The sequence below is a fragment of the Odocoileus virginianus genome, chromosome 10 (assembly GCF_023699985.2).
Source record: "Odocoileus virginianus isolate 20LAN1187 ecotype Illinois chromosome 10, Ovbor_1.2, whole genome shotgun sequence".
In the NCBI taxonomy this organism is placed as follows: domain Eukaryota; kingdom Metazoa; phylum Chordata; class Mammalia; order Artiodactyla; family Cervidae; genus Odocoileus; species Odocoileus virginianus.
Window position 1 is genome coordinate 11,142,806 of NC_069683.1, and position 19,354 is coordinate 11,162,159.

Sequence of the window (19,354 nt, forward strand, 5' to 3'; positions counted from 1 at the left end):
AATGAAGATATTGAATAACAACCCTGGATATGGAATATTTTAAAAGGTTTAATTTTTGTTTTAAGTGAGAGGGGAGCTGAAATCCTATTGTTTGTTTTCAGGGCAATCAAGGGCCATGAGTAACACTCCAATAGTGAAGCTGAATCCAGAGAAGGCAAGGTATGTATTCATCAACGTGTTCACTTCTTTATCTGTGTTAGTTTTCACAAGCTATGTCTCCCCTCAGCCCAGCATCCCTGTTTCTGTTTTTCATCAGCTCTTTACAGTTTTCCATTTTCTTATCCTTCAATCCTAGCTGTTTGAGAGTTGATAAAGATGCTTGCTAAGGGTTGGCAGGGGTGAATGGGTGGTTAGAAAGTCTGGTTTGCCAAAATGAGAAAGCTAATTTCATGATGTATTTTTTTCACTTGGAGTAATGAAAATTAAAGCTGAAAAATATAGCTCATTACCAGTCTTTCTTTCTTTTTAATCTACAGTGTCTGTATTGCTGGTGTGACCTTTCCTGTTCTGTCCCGTGCTCACATTGCCATATGAATTTTAGTCCTCCTCTGCCTCTGTAGCTATGTTAGCTTGGTAGTTAATTCCCAAGCTACTGCTCTAAAGTGCTGCAGTGTTCATCTCATCTCTGGGCAGCAAGGGGTTAACTGAGTCTCCAGCGCTTTCCGAGTTGTAAAAGGAACTGCTGAAGCTGATCAATGACCACTGTTAAGACCTGGAAACCAATTATAAACCTGAAATTTGTGATGAACAAAGCCCTGAAACACTGGGATGAAAACTACTGAATTAGTCCAGTTCATTAAAATCATTAATAGTCATGAAATGAAAACCACCAGAGTCCAAAAAGGCTTAATGCTCTATCCATATTAATTAGATGGGAGCAAATCTGAACTGAAAAGCAGCACATGCTTTGTAGAATTAGCAATTGGTCTCTACAGACTACACAGATCTCTATTAAAATTCAGTTTAATTAAAATTGATCACGTTAAGAAACTGATGTGGTTAATTAACTGAATTCCTGGACTTCTTTTCATACATTTCACAGACGCCTTGTACCCTGCTTTCCTGGGTGACACTTTGTGTTGCACAGAGCAAATCCGATTGCAAAGGTTAACTCTCTGTGTTCCTACAGAGGATACAGACCACAGAGGAGAAGTCGGGTTGGAGGAGAGGGCTTACGCTTTGTGGAGGATGAAACCCCGAGCTAAACTCCTTTGGAAAATTTGCCCCCTTCATGATGTATAAATTAATGTGTATCTGGCAACAACAAAGAAGTTCTCTCTCCCAGGCTACCATCTCTGGAGGAGCTGAGAAGTTTTGCCCCAAATTATGAGGGTCGTTCTAACATCAAAGGTAGGACAGTGCAGAGCTGGCGACGTGCAACGTGTAGCTAAAGAGATGGCCCCCTAGTCTTGCCGCAAGCATCTTTACCTTGCCCTACGCAGCCTCTCGCTCTCTTCAGAATCACTGTGTGGTTTTCCATCTGCAGAATGGGGATGATGGCCTTTCTAGATTTCACCAGGGTGCTGTGGGCTGTCGTGGACACAGCTACTCCCCTTGGAGTCCACCAAGCATACTGCTGCCAACAGAACCTTCCCCAAACTGCTGTTTATTATGTCACGATCTGCTCAAGGCTCTGAGAACTAATGTACTGCCAACAGGAGACATTCCAGACTCTGTAGATTTGAATTCGGAGCTCTTCATCATCTGTTCTGACATATCCTTATCTTCCTCACCTCTTGGCTTCCTATGAAATATACTCCCTTCTTCTGACCAAACTGGCCAATTTATAAACTGACTTTCTCATTTTCTCTCCAGCCTCCACTCCCTTTTCCTCTTAAAAATCTATTTTTATCCAGCCCACCCTTCAGGGTTCAACTTGAACCCCACCTCCGTGAAGTCTTTCTGCCATCACCCTACCAAAAGGGATCTATCCTTCCCCTGTTCTCCCGTAACAGGTATTGCCTCAGCTGCCTGTTTGGCGCTTCTTCTTGAGAGTCTAAAATAGCTACTCGTGTGTACATATCAGCTCCTAAAGATTTTAAGTTCTTGGCAGGTAGCGGTCATCTCTCATATTTCACTGAAAGGTCATAGGCCTTGGATAGAATGTGTGCTTCACAAATGTTTGTTAATAATGAGGATGAGGATCATCCTTTGATAGTTTCTGGAGATTTTTCTCAGAGAGGAAAGCTTGACCTTTATCTTATAATGAAGTGATAGAAATATTTGAATGTGATATGCTAGTAACAATAATAATGATAGATGATATTATTCAACTCATATGTAAAGTATTGGGCTAAGGACTTAACATTTTAGAAATAAATCATCCTTCTCCTCTGATTTGTTGCCAGGGTTGCAAGTGCCTTTCTGAGTATTCTCTTGATTTCTTTTTATTCTAAAATTGTGTCTTGCATGTCATTTCTAATCTTGTATATATTTGCTTTTTTTTAAACAAATTGGGCTTTCTTGCTTAAAAAAACACTTGGATCTTTCACAGAATCAGCTTTTGGATATGTGTGTTGTTTGTTTTTGTCATTTAGTTAATTTTAGCTTTGTCTTTATTAATTTCAATTGCTGTTTTTTGGTAGATTTTCTGATAACCTTTTCTAATAGTATGTTAAAAAATTTCTAGTAAATATCCAGTTTTTTTTTCACCCTTTCCCCAATTTAGCCTTTCTTCTTTGATGATAAAGGCATTGGAAGCCATGCATTTTCCTCTAACTACAAGCTTTATTATGGTCCTTAAATCTGATGTAGTATTTTCACCTTCATCCCCTTCCAGACCATTTGTAGTTTCATATTTGATTTCTTTTTTAATCCAAGGTATTTTGTTAATTATTATTTCATTGTACTTAAAAAAATTACTGATTCCTTACTTGGGGCTTCCCTGGTAGCTCATTTGTAAAGAATCTGCCTGCAATGCAGGACACATGGGTTCGATCCCTGGGTCAGGAAGATCCCCTGGAGGAGGAAATGGCAAGCCACTCCAGTTTTCTTGCCAGGAAAATCCCAGGGACAGAGGAGCCTGGTGGGCTGCGGTCCAAGGCATCACAAAGAGTGGGACACAACTGAAATGAATGAGCAGCAGCAACATTCCTACGTCTGTAACATTTAAGTCACAGAGCATGTCCTGTACGGCTTCTTTCCGAAAGGCACTCAGTCCTGTCCGACTCTTTGCGACCCCATGGACGATATAGTCCGTGGAATTCTCCAGGCCAGAATCCTGGAGTGGGTAACATATCCCTTCTCCAGCGGATCTTCCCTACCCAGGAATTGAACTGCATCGCAGGTGGATTCTTTACCAGCTGAGCTCCCAGGGAAGCCTATATATATATATATATACACATATCCATAGAATCTTTATAAGAATTAATTAGACTTGGCTAAAGAAATTGTGGGGCTTCCCAGGGAGATCAACTGGTAATGAATCCCCCTGAATGCAGGAGACCCCAGTTCGATTCCTGGGTCGGGAAGATCCATTGGAGAAGAGATAGGCTGCCCACTCCAGTATTCTTGGGCTTTCCTGGTGACTCAGAGAGTAAAGAATCCACCTGCAATAGGGGAGACCTGGTTTTGGTTGGGAAGATCCCCTGGAGAAGGGAACGGCTACCCACTCCAGTATTCTGGCCTGGAGAACTCCATGGACAGAGGACCCTGGCAGGCTATAGTCCACGGGGTTGCAAAGAGTCGGATACTTAAAAAATCATAAAATTATATTATTCAGTTCTTTTTTGTATGTCCTCATTTTTGGTCTAACACAACTGTCTAATTCTGAAATAGGAAGATTAAAGGGTACCACTTTATATTTTAATCAAGTTTTAATTGCTTTTTATGCAGTTTTGCTTTATATTAAGTTGCTATGTATTTGGATGTATGAAGGCATTTGATGGGCATATCTTATTCTGTCTAGGGTTTTTTACCTAAATTTATAATCTAATTGTAATAGTCACTGTTTTTCTTATTGTTTGCTCTGCCTGTTACCTCTTTGCCCATTCCTTTAGTCTCAAGTGTCTTTTCATTTTATTTTTGTGTGCATGTTTTGTCATAGTTTTCTCTAAAATATTTTTGTGTATAGGCTCTTAAAAACATCCTACATCTTATTATCAAAGACTTTTCAAAATATGCACTATATCTTGTTATAAAACTTATTTAAGGCAATTAACAAAACTACATCGACAGTAGAAAAAGAAAATATCTGGGAAAATTAGTGCCAAAAAGAGAAAGAAAGTTCAGAGCTAAAATTTTTGCTAAATTCTAAAATGCAAAGTTTGTGGTACATATTTTTCTATTAATTGTTGATCAATTAATTATTTGCCTCCACCTTATTTTTAAAAATTTTATTGTCCTTTGTATTTCAACCATTGTAAAGATCCTTTCATTCAATTTATAAATTATATTTTTAGTTCAAAAAGTCATGATTTCTAGATCTACAGTTTCTTTTGAGGCTGAAATTGAATTTCCTAAGCATTTGTATTATTTTTGTTGTATTATTTTAGTAGCTGCCTTCTATTTCATAGCTCTCTTTAGTTAAGGACCACATTTTCTGGGTATCCTGAGTGTTCCTCCTATCTATGGATGTTAGGACTCTTTACAGAAATTATAGTTTTCTTTGCCTAGTCAGAAGTCTCGGGGCTCATGTGGTGCTCATTTCTGTGACTGGTGAATCACAGAGATGTCTCCGCCTGGGGGGCTAGTCCAGTAACAGCCAGCAGGCATCAGTTCCTAGATGAGGCTCCCAGGGAACAAGAAAGGGAAATTCTCCCTGGAATACTCTGGGGGAGGGGGCTACTAGTCCTCTTGGAGTCCCATAGATTTCTGATGGCTGTGTTCTCTCCAGGATCATAGATGTGCTCAGTTTTCCTCCAGAATTCTCCATAGTTCCAGGCTCTGCCCAGAAGGCCAGAAGAAAATGCCTGGCCCCAGCATTCTCTATCTGGATCTACAGAGCCCAAGCCACACTCCTGCCCAACAGACTCTGCCTGCTAGATGGACTTGGGGGAGGAAGATGGATGGTTAGATAGCAACTGAGATTAGTGAACATCTGGGACACATTCAGGGTGCCATGTTCCCAGCCTTCCTGTAAATATATTTTAAATGTGAAATATAAAACTCATACAGAAATGTGCATAAATCATAAATGTCAGTATAACAAATGATTATAAAATGAACTCTTGTGTAAGTACTTCCAAAGTCAATAAATAGGATATTGCCAGCAACTCAGAAGACCCCTGTGTCTTCCTTCTTTATCACAATACCTTCTCTGTCACTCTGTATATAAATCACTATCATGTCTTTTATGGTAATCAATTTTTTTGCCTATCTAAAAATAGTCATCTATATGTATATGGCCTGTTTCTCTGGAGAACTTTGACTAATTTAACACACAGCCTTTCCTCTTAGCCTAGAAAGAGAGGGCTCTAGTGTCGCCTCCTCTTCTAATAAGGGCACCAGCCTTATGGGGTTAAGACCCACATTTGTGACCTCATATAATCTTAATTACCTCCCTAAAGTTCTTACCTCCAAATATAGTCACACTGAAGGTCAGACCTTCAGCATATGAATGGGAGGCGAGTATACAGTTGCATGGTGGGAGTGCTACATAAATATTCTCAATATGTGCTCTGATTCACATGGACACACGTTTTTCTAGAACATATAATTAGGAGTAGAACTGACTGCAAATCAGACCACATATTTTTAATATGAGATGATGCCAACCTGCCAGTGGTTGTATCAATTTACAACAACCAGTAATTTATTAGAGCCTTTATTGCTTCATATCATTTTCAACAAGTTGAATTGTCAGTTTTTTAAAAATATATATTTATCAATGTGCCGGGTATGTAATGTTACCTCATTTTTTATTTTAATTTGCATTTGTCTAATTCAGGGTTAAAAGTGAAAGTGTTAGTTGCCCAGTCATGTCTGACTCTTTTCAATCTCATGGACTATATAGCCCACCAGACTCCTCTGTCCTTGGAATTGTCCAGACAAGAATATTGGAGTGGGTAGCCATTCCTTTCTCCAGGGGAATCATCCCAATCTGGGGATCGAACCCACATCTCCTGCATCTCCTGCATTGGCAGGCAGATTCTTTACTACTGAGCCAGCTAGTGATTCTCAAAGTGAGACCTCAGACCAGCAGGATCAGCTCCATTTGGAAATTTGTTAGAAAAGCAAATTCTCAGGCCCTTCTGTCTCCCAGAAATACTGAATCAGAAACTCCAAAGGTGGGGCCAGAAGGGTGTTTTCCCAAGCCTACAAGGTGATTCTGATTCATGTTCAAGTTGGAGGACCACTGTTTCAGAGCAGAGACTGAAAAGCAAAACCTCTAAATATTTTAGGCTTTGCAGCCAATGAGGTCTCTGTCATGACTACTTAACTACAATGGTAACAAGAAGGTACCAGCAGGCATTCCTTTATTTACAAAATAGGTGTTGGACTTGGCCATATCTGTTGGGTCATATTTGCTAACACCTACCCTAAAACAAGGACTTTTAAATTTGACTGTATACCTAAATCACTTGGGGGAGGGTCATAAATCTTGATACCAGACCATGCCCCATATCAATTAAAGCAGCATCTTTGTGGTTGGGGTGAGAAATCAATATTTTGAAAATCTCCATGTGTAAGGATGAGAACCAAACACTATAGAATGGAACGCATGCGTGCCTCAGTTGCTCAGTTGCGTTCGGCTCTTTGCAACCCCACTGGACTGTAGCTCGCCAGGCTCCTGTGTCTATGGTATTTTCCACCCTAGAATACTGGAGTGGGTTGTCATTTCCTACTCCAGGGGATCTTCCTGACCCAGGAGTTGAACCCATCTCCTGTGTCGGCAGGAAGATTTTTTACCACTGAGCCACCTGGGAAGTCCATAGGACAGACATTAATAGATAGTCCCAGAAGGAGGGTGTGAGAGGATCAAGGGAGATTAAGTATAAAGGATGGCTGGGAGCCTGAATGTGAAACCTTTCAAATTGGGATATTTCCCACACACCACAATCACACAGAGATTTTACTATCCATATAGGTCGGGGTGCGTATTTTCATTATTTTCTTAACCATGTGTTACTGCATTTACACCACAATATTAAAAATGAGAAACATCTGAATAAGGGACAGGCCAAATGGCTTTTAATTCCCCAACAGCAAAACCCTGTTAATACCTTGCCCTGTGTCAGCAAAATAATTGTGGTTCAAGTGAATATAAAACACTTCCATTCAATCTTCTCCCTCCTCCCTAAGGCAAACGCTTTCTTATCATGGAGAAACAGTACTCCTCAAACTGTCAGACCGCATCAGGGGAGTTGAACAAGAATTATAAAGCCAGGCTAAATCAAGGCATCAGCTGAGAAGGTAAAATTCATCTGCAGGTGAGCTTTCTTTTAGTCACTTCTCTCACCAGAGCCTCCCTGATGCTGCTCTGTAAATGCCAGGACAGAGGAGGCCAAGACATTTGCAGGAGAACGAATTAAATTTCTTTGGGAGAAGACGCTGTCACTGGATAACTCAAATGGAAAGAAAAAAAAAAAGAACATTAACTGAAAAGATCTGCAGTTGTCCATAGATCCAGTTCTTTGTAACAGGAGCTATGGACAGTCTCCTCCTGCACTGCCTTCTACATGAATAAGCTGACTTTCCTGGTGGCTCAGATAGTAAAGAATCTGCCTGCAGCGTGGGAGACCCAGCTTCAGTCTTTAGGTTGGGAAGACCCTGGAGAAGGAAATGGCAACCCACTCCAGTATTCTTGCCTGGAGAATCCCATGGACAGAGGAGCCTGGCAGGCTACAGTCCATGGGGTCGCTAAGAGTCGGACATGACTGTGTGACTACCACTTCACTTCACTTCAGTTTCTGCCCCCGAGTTACTTCATCTAAGATGCCGATTTCAGGAAGAAACCATCTGATTGGCCAAGCTTGGGTCACGGGACCTGAATGAACAGTCTCACCTTGAATGATGGTTCCCCAAAGTCCAACTGGGACTCTTTCACCACAGAAGAAGAAATGCTAGGAAGGCAAAACAACAGGTGTCCACCACAGAGGGCAAGAATCAGTATTTTTCAACACTGCATCTAAGTACAGTATTTAAATTTCGCAGTCTGTCTGCATGTCCACACGTTGATTATGAATCTGGGTGCATCATCTCTTACAAGTCCAATAGGAGATTGCCTATTGAGTCATAAGCGTTGGAGCAGGAGCAATCTTAAAGATCCAACCCCTTGTGTGGCAGGGGGGGAAGCTGAGGAAGCTGGAATAAATTTCCCATGCCTACTTCATTTATATGTAATGTTATTCATGAAAAGTATACAATTAAACAAGAGTCTGAGTTAGATTCTTCTAGATCATTCTGCCTGTGGTTGTAAAAGTGAGTGTTTTTAATTTCCCTGAAGACTCTGTGAATGTGTCATGGTTGCTCTTTTAAAGATGAAAAATAACAGTCTCTCACATTTGTCCAGAGGTTCTTATTAAAAGCACCTATTCCCAGGCCCCAACCTCCGGAGATTCTGATTCAATAGGTCCGAGTTAAGACCCAGGTCACTGCTTTTTTACAAAAACACCTAATACATAGTGGTCTGTACACAGCATCTGGAACAACAAGATGGTCCCACACACAAATTTTGCATAGACCAAAAGGCATTATGTGTAAAGCTGGAGGGGTATAAGACAATAAGAAGTAGAAGTGAGAATGCCAACTAGGTCTGTGTCTGTCTGAGGATATTCAGATTCAGCCTTTTTTTTTTTTTTTTAACACCTTCCAAACAAAATAAATTCTATTTACAGGACAAATTCCACTCTCTCAGATGTCATAAATTATAAGCCTTATTAGTGCTTTCATAAGAATTGTAATACTCACTGAATTTCTTTGATAAAACAACTATTATTCCCAGCTTCATGAATAAAAATTGAAAATAGAGGTGTAAAGAAACCCACTTAAGGCTAAATTGCATCTGCTGAATATGTACATACATCTTCTAATTCTTCAATTTAGGTACTTTGCAATATACCCAAGTAATCCACACTTCCCTTTATTTTTTAAAACTCTTCTCTGTGATGTAGTTTGCAAAAACAACATTCCTTTCAAATGTGATTATGTCTATCCAATCATAAACAGGGCAGAGAAAAAAAAAGCCTACCTATAATTTTTTAAATATGTGAAAAGTATGCAAAACATACAGAATCTTTAGGATTTTAGATCATGATGAAAAACTTGGCACATCATTATTTGAAATTACTACATGCTCTTTAAGATTGACCCAGTTTTCATCATTTTATCCAATAAAGTTAATATATGTTATTTTTATATCACAGTTGGATGATTTAGAAACACAAAATATGTTTGGAACAGATTCAAAATTCCTTCATAAAAGAAAAAGTCTCCACAACAGAAAATAAATATAATTATTTATTTTGGCCAAAGACTCCAAATTGTGTAATGACAGAGATTTAAGAAGCACTTTTTAAATAAGATGGTCATTTGATGTCAAGCTTTGAAAGTGCTGGGTTGAGTTCCTCTTACAGTAATTGGAAATTCCAGACATATCTAACTCAACACTTCAAACCATTGCAGTATTCCTATAAGATGGAGTAGGAGAACAGAATTAGGACTAGGTTAGAGGTTAATTCTATAACATCAGTTTTTTACTGAACAAAGCTTTGTTCAGGGAACATGCTTTGACCTACCTTACCTTAAAATCTTGGTGATAATGAATCAAGTTATAACAAGGTTTTGCAGTACATAGAAGACCTTTTGTGGACATTAGAGTTGATCAAAAGAACAGAGAGAAATACAATCCCTTTCGTTATAAGGAAACATATACTTGTGCTTTTAATTGGATAACAGGATTAAATAAATACAAAATTATTTTTAAAAAACATTCAAAGTAAAGTTTTAAAGCAAACAAGAGAAATGTTACTATCTATAATATGTAAAGAGTGCTTAAAAATCAATATTAAACCAACCAACTACAGAGATGGTAAAAAGATATTGACAATTTACAAAAGAAGAAATCAAATGATCAATACACATATAAAAAGGTCTTACTTTTACTAGAAATGAAGCAAATTCACATTGAAACCAAAATAAGATAAGAAATATCACCTATCAGGTTGGTAAATATTGTTTAAAAGATATTTGAAGGAGGAAAATGTGCAGTGAAACAGGAATTATGAAATAATTTATGTGGAAATAAAATTTGATACAATAATTTTGGACAGCAATTTTACAAGTTATATCAAGATTGTAGACTTTTTCTTACCTGTAAGAATGTATTATAAATAAAACATTAGAAGTACAGGCCAATATTAATTTATAATAATGCTTATTAAATTATTTTTATAATTGAAAGTACCATAAATATCTAATAGATTAGTCAAATAATCCAGGATTTAAATATGATATACTTATTTCAACAATAAGGTTTTCAAAGAATATTTAAAATCTGACAAAATTCCAATCATAAAGGAAAGATACAAAATGGTACATAGACTAACATCTTAATTTTTTTTTTTAATGTGTATTCTGTATTAGTGTCCTCAGGCCACCGTAACAGAATACCATAGGCTTGTGGCCTGAATAATAAAACATTTATTTACTCACAGTTCTGGAGGCTGGATGTTTAAGTTCAAAGTGCCTTTGGGATTGTTTTATGCTGAGAATCTCTTCCTGGCTTGGGAAAGCCACCTTCTTGCTGTGTACTCACATGGCCTTTGCTCATGCATGCACACTCCTGTGTCTCTTCCGCTTTCTAAAGACACCAGTCCTACCAGATTAAGGCCCCGCCCCTATGATTTCATTTAACCCCACACCATCAAGCAACTCTTCTATATCAACTGGATGTGGAACAATTCAACCTAATTCTGACACCATTTACCTGCAGATAGCATTTGATTTCACAGGTTGAGGGCTCAGTCCCATGAGACCACCCATCTTCGATCACAAGTTCCAGGCTGTTACCTGTACTAACAGGTAAAAAATCAACTGGCTAAAAATCAGAAGTTCCCATGATCCCCTTCGTGGATTGAATTAATTTGCTAGAGCAGCTCACAGAGCTTAGGAAGCTAGTTTACTCATGAATCAAAAGTCAGATGAAGAGATACACGCACAAGGTCCTGAACAAAGGAGCTTCTCACCTCGTGAAGTTTGGGGCCAGGCATGATGGCATGGGGAAGCATTCTGGTTCACCAACCTGAAATCTTTAGGTATCCTCTTTCTGGATTTTTATGGAGGCTTCATTTACATAGGCATTCCTGATTAATCTATTGGCCAATGGTGATTGATTCAACCTCCAGGCCCCTTTCCCCTCCCCTGAAGTCAGAGAGGTGGTACTGAAAGTTTCAACATTTCATTCCAGGTTTTTCCCCCCAGCAGCCATCCCCCATCCTTACATGGGATCCAAAACTCATTTCACTAACACAATGAGAGATACATTTGTCCTTCTCAACACTTAGGAAATTCGAAGGGTTTTAGGAGCTCTGCGCCATAAATGAATCTATATATATTTCTTATTAGGACTTCCCTGGTAGCTCAGATGGTAAAGAATCCACCTGTAATGCAGGAGACCCAATGCAGGAGACCCAGGTTCGATTACTGGGTCAGAAATTTCCCCTGGAGAAGGGAACGGCTACCCACTCCAGTATTCTTACCTGGAGAACTCCATGGACAGAGGAGCCCGGTGCCTATAGCCCATGGTGTCACAGACAGTCAGACACAATTGAGTGACTAAACACTTTCACATTTCTTATTATATATTTTTAATTATATATTTCTTATTATAAATCACAATATCACAATTCACTATGAGAATGCTGTTTCCTATCAAAATCATCCTGCATTTTTTAGCCAGTGTATTGATGATTCTTAGTTGTATCAGTTAGTACTATGATGGTTGCCAAATGGTGATTTTTAGAATTTCATTATTCGTTTCAAATTGATTAGTTGGCATTCTATCATAAGGAAGAGCTTTTCCTTTTCCCCTGTTTATGTACTTACTAATTTGTATCAGAAGAGACTCATGGATTCTTATCTTATTCAATAGTATCTGAAATAGGTTCTAATCTGCTATTATTTTGATGTTCAAATGATCCCAGTGTCTCTGCCTTTTTATATTTTCCTTTGTCCTTCTGCTTCATTCTCCTCTTCTAGTCACATATTTCCCTCTTTCTTACCCAACATCTCCTTGGTTTCTTATCCCAACCCTACCATCCCCACTTCTTTTGTTTTGGTCTTGAGCTCATTTTTCTCCTTTATTCACAGAATGGTCTCAAATGCATGGAGTTTCCCTTTCATCACAACTTTTCTCCCTCATTTGCTTGGATGTGCCCCAAACTGCTATTGCTGCTGGAGAAAATCTGGTAGTTTCTAAATATGGTACTTCTCTTGATCTAATCGTAAAGATGCCAGCTGCAGTGAAGTGTCTCAGTATTTCCAAGGGTTTATAACTTAGCTATAAAAATTCACTTTAGGCTATAGCTTGACATATAATCTTTCAGCCCCAGAGTGAATTTCTTTAACCATTTTCCCTTTAATTCAACACCACTTGATTCAATGTAGCTTTCATCCTCTAATAATATATGTTCATGAGTTATTACTGCGTCAATACAAATCGTGTCCTTTGCTAAAGTAATTACTGTGGGTAAATAAGAAAAAAGATACAACATCCCCAGTTCAAGGGTTATAAGATGAAAAAGTATTGATCTTCTCTGATGCCTTCTGTTCTATCCATCCTTCTGCCCATAAACCCCCAACTTGTGAATCCTGAAAAAGATTCTAAAGTTTAAAAATAGATAATATGTTATTTGTTAGATAATAGCTTCTCTGGGAACAGCCTGGGTCCAAATTTTGTTTCATGATCTGGCTTCAAATAAAAGGACTGAACCTGACCCAGTGATTGATCAATTATTGTATTCTTGAAAGTAGGTAACTAGAATCTATAGAAGGAAAATACTTAGAAATATTTCTTGTGGGAGACTAGACAATTAGCTGAATAGCTGTGGACAAAGAGAAAGTGTGGTAGGAGAGAACGTGTTGAATTTGAAAGCAGGAGCTTGGGATTCCCGGCTTGGTTTATCACCAACAATCTGAGTACATCACTCATTTCAGCTCCCCATTGATTTGTTTTTCCACATCCGTAAAAATAGGTAGCTTGGGACACAATGACTCGTAGTTCTATGGTCCTTTAGATCCATGGAAACAAGTGCTCTCCGAGATAGTTTCGATGGATATCTAGGCTTACATGCATGCAAAGTCACGTCCAACTCTTTGCAACTCCATGGACTGTAGCACACCATGTTCCTCTGTCCATGGGATTCTCTAGGCAAGAATGCTGAAGTAGTTGCCATTTCCTCCTCCAGGGAATCTTCCTGACCAGGGATTGAACCCCCATCTCTTATGTCTCCTGCATTGGCAGGTGGGTTCTTTGCCACCGGAGCCATCTGGGAGGCCTAGGCTGGGGAGGCAATTCTGCCAGAGCAATTGATGCAACTAATCTGGGAAAGAAAGGAAAAAGAATGAAAAGTAGGGCAATTTTGGTGGGAATAGTTATTTACTGATTTTCCTACTTACTTGTTTAAGCTCATTTAATCCATTTGATCTAAGTGGTCTCCTGTGTATATCCAATCTCAAAGGGCAGCTGGAGGTAAAACCATCTTTGAAATTGACTGTGCATACTTTCTCTCTTTCTCATCCTGTATTACCATATGTATAGGATGCTCTTCCTGGATAGAAGGAAAAGTATTTAGGAATTTAGGATTCTGTCTTGTAGACAGAATCACCTGCTGAACCTAGCATGGTGCCTTACACTTCACAGGCACTGAAAGAATATCTAACGAGCTGAATTACACTCAGTAAATAGTATCCCTTAATTCTTTGAAGGTTTCTTTGTGATTCCTTCTCTTCTTTTTTTCCTCTCTTTAAAGAAAAAGGTGGCTTCAAGCTCTGTCACTGGTGTTCTTACAGCCTCACTCTGGGGTCTCTCCCTAAATAACTTTGACCTGTTCTCGGGTTTTATTTACCTTCTTAACACCAGTGACACCTGAATCTTTATTTCTGAGTAGACTAAACTAGAATTTTTAGGTACTTGATTTCAACCAGAGATCCACCAGCATCATAAACTCAACATGATAATAATGGAAATATTTGTTTTCACCAGGATACCAAATAGTCTGTGTTGTGGTTAAGATGAATATTCCTTTTACCTGGTGTGCTGGAGTGGGGGGACACTGTGATGCCATCTTGAACTTCTCTCTCTATTGCTTTGCTTCTACTTTTCCCATCCCTGAATCTATTTAGATGGCATATCCTAGTTAAGTTGACCTCCACTTTGAGTTTCCTATATTTTAGTTCTGAATCTGACAAGAGCAAAGCCTGGGTTGGTGATTTGAAGTCTGAAATTTTAGTTTCTTTCTTTATTGGCCTGTGGTGAGGATTGTAGAAGATAACGCAAGTGAAGGATTTAACACAACCCCTGGCAGGCAACACACACTGCATAAACATTGCTGCTGCCTTTGTCTTTATTATACTTTCATTTGGCCTCAATAATCCCTTGACATTACTGCCTTACCTCCGTGGGGCATATATATAAATCTGTCCTGTGGTATTGTTAAGTGCTCCTGTGATGGTTTTACCCAGGATACGATAGCAAAATGAAGTGAAGTGAAGTGAAGTGAAAGTCACTCAGTCGTGTCCAACTCTTTGCGACCCCATGGGGTGTACAGTCCATGGAATTCTCCAGGCCAGAATACTGGAGTGGGTAGCCTTTCCCTTCTCCAGGGGATCTTCCCAACCCAGGGGTCAAACCTAGGTCTCCCGCATTGCAGGCAGATTCTTTACCAGCTGAACGACCAGGGAAGCCCAAGAATACTGGAGCGGGTAGCTTATCCCTTCTCCAGCTGGTCTTCCTGACCCAGGAATTGAACCACGGTCTTCTGCATTGCAAGCAGATTCTTTACCAACGAGCTATTAGGGAAGCCCTATAAACACCTGGACAATTTTTGGCCACACTGTCTGTGGTCAGTCGTCTGATAAACAGAGAAGACAAGCAGAGGATCATAGTTTAGGGATAAACGTCTCTTCTTGCTACATTTCAGTAACCAGGATTAGTCATAGGGCCTCACTATGAAGAGAGAAGGCAAGGACTTGTCTTCTCATGGACCCAAGAGAGAGATAAAATGGGGTGGAGAATGCATAGTGCTACCTATTCCACGAGGAGTTGTGACATGGGGAAGGGACACAAATAATGAAAGATGAAGTTACAGATAATATCATTTTTTTTCTCCCAGATGTCTACAGTGTCACGAACTTCAGACATTCCAGACACATTTAATAGGGTTTACATTATGCATCATTATTATTTTTTCTTTATATAGGTTATTTTTTACTAAATATGTTTCTTTTTAAAAATAGATTTTGTCACTGCTATAAATGGAAAACCAGTATTTTTTCTAATCTTTATTAAAATAAATCATAACTACTAAAATAAATTCCTCCATGTCTCACCTAAAACATCATGTACATCGCTAGCAAGCATTTTACACTTGGGGAAACACTGCTTTAGTGCATGAGAGACATTCTCAAATGAGCCATGTTTATTGTCCAGCACATATAAACACGTATCATGGAAGAAATTCAGTCAGGAAGACTTCTTCCTAAAGGTGAATTTTTAAAATTCTTTCCACCTCTTTCTACCATTTCTTCTTTCTTTCTTTGTTCCTTTCTTCATTTCCTTCTTCCCCCCATCCCACCCTTCCTTTCTTTCTCCCATTCTTTCTGTGAGATTTTGATGAGGATAACATAGGGAAAACTCTTGGGGGAAATAAAGGCTTTATTAAAGCCCCACAGGACTTTTCTTGAACTTTGATGAATTCTGATCACGAGGACAACATCCCAGGAGAATTTAAAAATCCCGTCCAATTAAATGCTCCTTTAAGGACTGGGGTGACCCCACAACCACCCTTCCCAGCCCACCGCCATGCCCATCTTCATTTCCCAGAGGTACCCTCCTCAGCATGCTGCGCTTCTCATCACCACCTGTGACCCCTCTTCAGAACAGAAGAATGGCGACATGTTTCATCTCTGATAGTGAGTGCTAACAGGAGCAGAATTGGTGGAGGCCCTTGAATGGCAGGTCAGATTATGCCTGTCAGCTTTGGCCATAGGGCTGCAAAGCTGGAGTTGTTATATTTACCTGTCCTCAGTTATGCTGAAAGAGGAGGATAGCTTTCTAGGAAGGTCTGGATTCAGTACAGTGAACAAAACCACTCAGTGAGAGTGCCTGTGAAAATAGTTCATTTTCCTATCAACGGAGTTTTACATCTACTCAGTAAATTTTATCTGAACGCTCCAACTCTAGTAAAATACAGAAAAGTGTAATAAATTTCACTTTATGAGTTTCACAGTTTGAAAACCGCTTCAGGACAATCTGGTAACCGAGGGGACCCAATGGGAGCAATCTCCAAGGGCTGGCTTCTCTGTGCGGGATTTCGGGGATGACCTGATGCCTTTTGGTGGCCAGTCCATGCAGGTGAGGCATTAGCTCCCACCTGGCCATCATTCAAGGTGGGATATAAGTCCTTGTCTATACCAGCAAAGCTGGCTTTAAACAGTGAAGAGAGAGAGAGAGAGAAGTTAAACTACCAAGCAAAGGGCTGCTAGCTTACCTGGGCAATGAGCAAATGAGCTTTATTAAAGACCAAGTTTAAATCACTGACATCCTACAATATAGCTGGGTCAACCACAGACTGGCGCTTGCCACGGGCACTTGCCATCCGCCTCTATAAGGATCAAATCATGTGCTGATGCAGTTGCTGACTTTCTGGAGAGCAGAAATGAGGCACTCTGTGCTCAGGAAAAATACTGGCAGAACAGGTCTTCAGATAGATATTTTCAGGAGGTGACTTTAGGAATCCAATTTTTGTATCTCCTAATATCTAGAAAAGCAAATCGTTCAGAGTAACGACTGCTCTTTGTGACTAGCAGAAACTGTCACGAGACTAGCAAAAATCTTCTAGAAAAATACGTACTCACCAAAATCACACATATACTGACTTTCTCCTCTGCCTCTTCGGAGCAGTTTCTCAGAGCTATCTGAGTTGCTCTCTTGAGGGCTGCAGTCCTTATTTTGCCCCAAATAAAACTTAATTCATAACTTGCACATTGCACATTTTTAAACACACAATGACTTTTAATGAACATCGACAGCTGACTGACCCAGAAGGTCCTTAGGTTTCTTTCCTCTTTTTCCAAGGGGTTTCCAACCGGGAGTGAATCACGTAATATTTTTTTAAGGGAAACTCTTCCAACTGCCCCCAAACAAAAATGTACAATGTTCAATGTGCAATTTACTCAGAGGCAAGCTTTCTTACTTTCAACTTGCCTTTCATTGGCTGTTTTCCTTGTCTTTACAAGTCATTAATACTTAGGAAGTTCTCCTACTCTAACAAGGCCTGGTCACTGTAGCAATTTGCTTCATTTAGGACCCCCCTCTCTCTATCCAGACTTTAAGCGTCAAATTTTGATTCCTGTCATCTTTTGTTTCTGCTTTATTTCAAATCAGTTAGGATCTATGTTAAGCTTCCCTGGTGGCACAGATGGTAAAGAATCTGCCTGTAATGTGGGAGACCCAGGTTCAATTCCTGGGTAGGGAAAATCCCCTGAAGAAGGGAATGGCAACCCACTCCAGTATTCTTGCCTGGGAAATCCCATGGACAGAGGAGCCTGGCGGGCTACAGTCCAGGGGGTCACAAAAAGTCAGATATAACTGAGCATCTAACACAAGGATCCATGTTGAGCCCTTGCAATGAACCCACTGTTGAAGGTCTTTTAGATTTGTGTGATATAACTCTGCCATGTACTATTTGTCAGTCACGGTTGAAAACACTTGGTCTGTATAACTTTGTTTCATCCTCACCAGGACCCTGTAGGGTAGAGCTTTTCTTCTAGTTCCTTTAACAGTTAGGGACACTGAGACAGAGGCTGGTCACAAAACTAGCAAGGAGGAAAGCCAGTATCAAACCCAGCTACTCTGGCTCTGATCTCAGGATCTTACCCTGAGGCTGTACTTCTTCCTGGGGAGTACCTGGGTGGTGGACACAATGCTCCCTGTGTCAAAGCAGCCAGAACCCTGAATTGATAAGGAGAGCTTTAATTTTAATCTAAGAAGGCTTCCCAGATGGCTCAGTGGTAAAAGATTCTGCCTGCAATGCAGGAGACCTGGGTTCGATCCCTGGGTTGGGAAGATTCCCTGGAGTAGGAAATGGCAACCCACTGCAGTATTCTTGCCTGAAAATTCCATGGACAGAGGAGCCTGGTGGGCTACAGTCCATGGGATAGCAAACAGTTGGACACAATTGAACACACAGCACACAAGAAGGAAGGAGCTGTCTTTGCAGAATGGAATGAGCCTGAGAGGAAAGGGGTAGAAGAAGGATTGAGTCCAGATGAATGCTTGAATACCTTGGAATAGAAAGTATAAAGTCAAGTGGGTCCCTGTAGGGGTCCTGGGCATGGAGGCCTTTTATAGTCCCCCATTTCCTGTAGGAAAGACCAACCTCCGTGACCTTCTCCGAGTTCCAAAGAGCAGATTCAAACAGTTGCTGATTGAGAGAGGAGCAGCCAAGCCACTTGATGCAAGATTCAAGGGACAAGAGAAGGGCAACAAGGTTAGGTGACCACCATCTGAGACCCACAGTGCCATCCTTGAACTACTGCTATAAAACTCTTCATCAAATCCTCCTGGGTTGGGACACAAAACCCACTGTGTCCTCCTTTGCCTGGCAAAGCGATAAAGCTGTTCTTTTCTACTTCACCCAAAACCCTCTCTGAGATTTAATTTGGCACCAGTGTACTGAGAGGCTGAGCTTTTGGCATCAGGTGAAGGGCAAGAAATGTAGATAGTCTGGTTCTATGAAGGACTGGAGAACTGTGCTTTGGGAACCAAGTGAGGCAGTTAAGCAGAATTGGGAGACTGAGCAATAAACAGTTTGGGTGACAGAGATCCACTCCTTCCACAGCAGTGCCAATTCCCTCCAGCCACAGACCATAGGCAGCCCAAGAAAGCATCAGCAGAAGTGATTATGGCAGTTATGAGGCAGACATTCTCAACAATTCCTCCCCAGAGAAGCCTTAGGTACCCCCACTTCCCCATTCTACATCTTCTAACCCAAACCTGTTTTATATTCCTGGGTAGTATTCATCACTGCTTGACATACTTTTCTTGTTTTCGTACCTTCCCTCTCATTAGAATGCCATCTTTGTGAATGCAGGAACCATACTTGTCTTGTTCATTGCTTCTCAGTACCTGGCACATAGTAGCGTGAGTGTGTGCGTGCTTAGCCATATCTGACTCTTTGCGACCACAGGGACT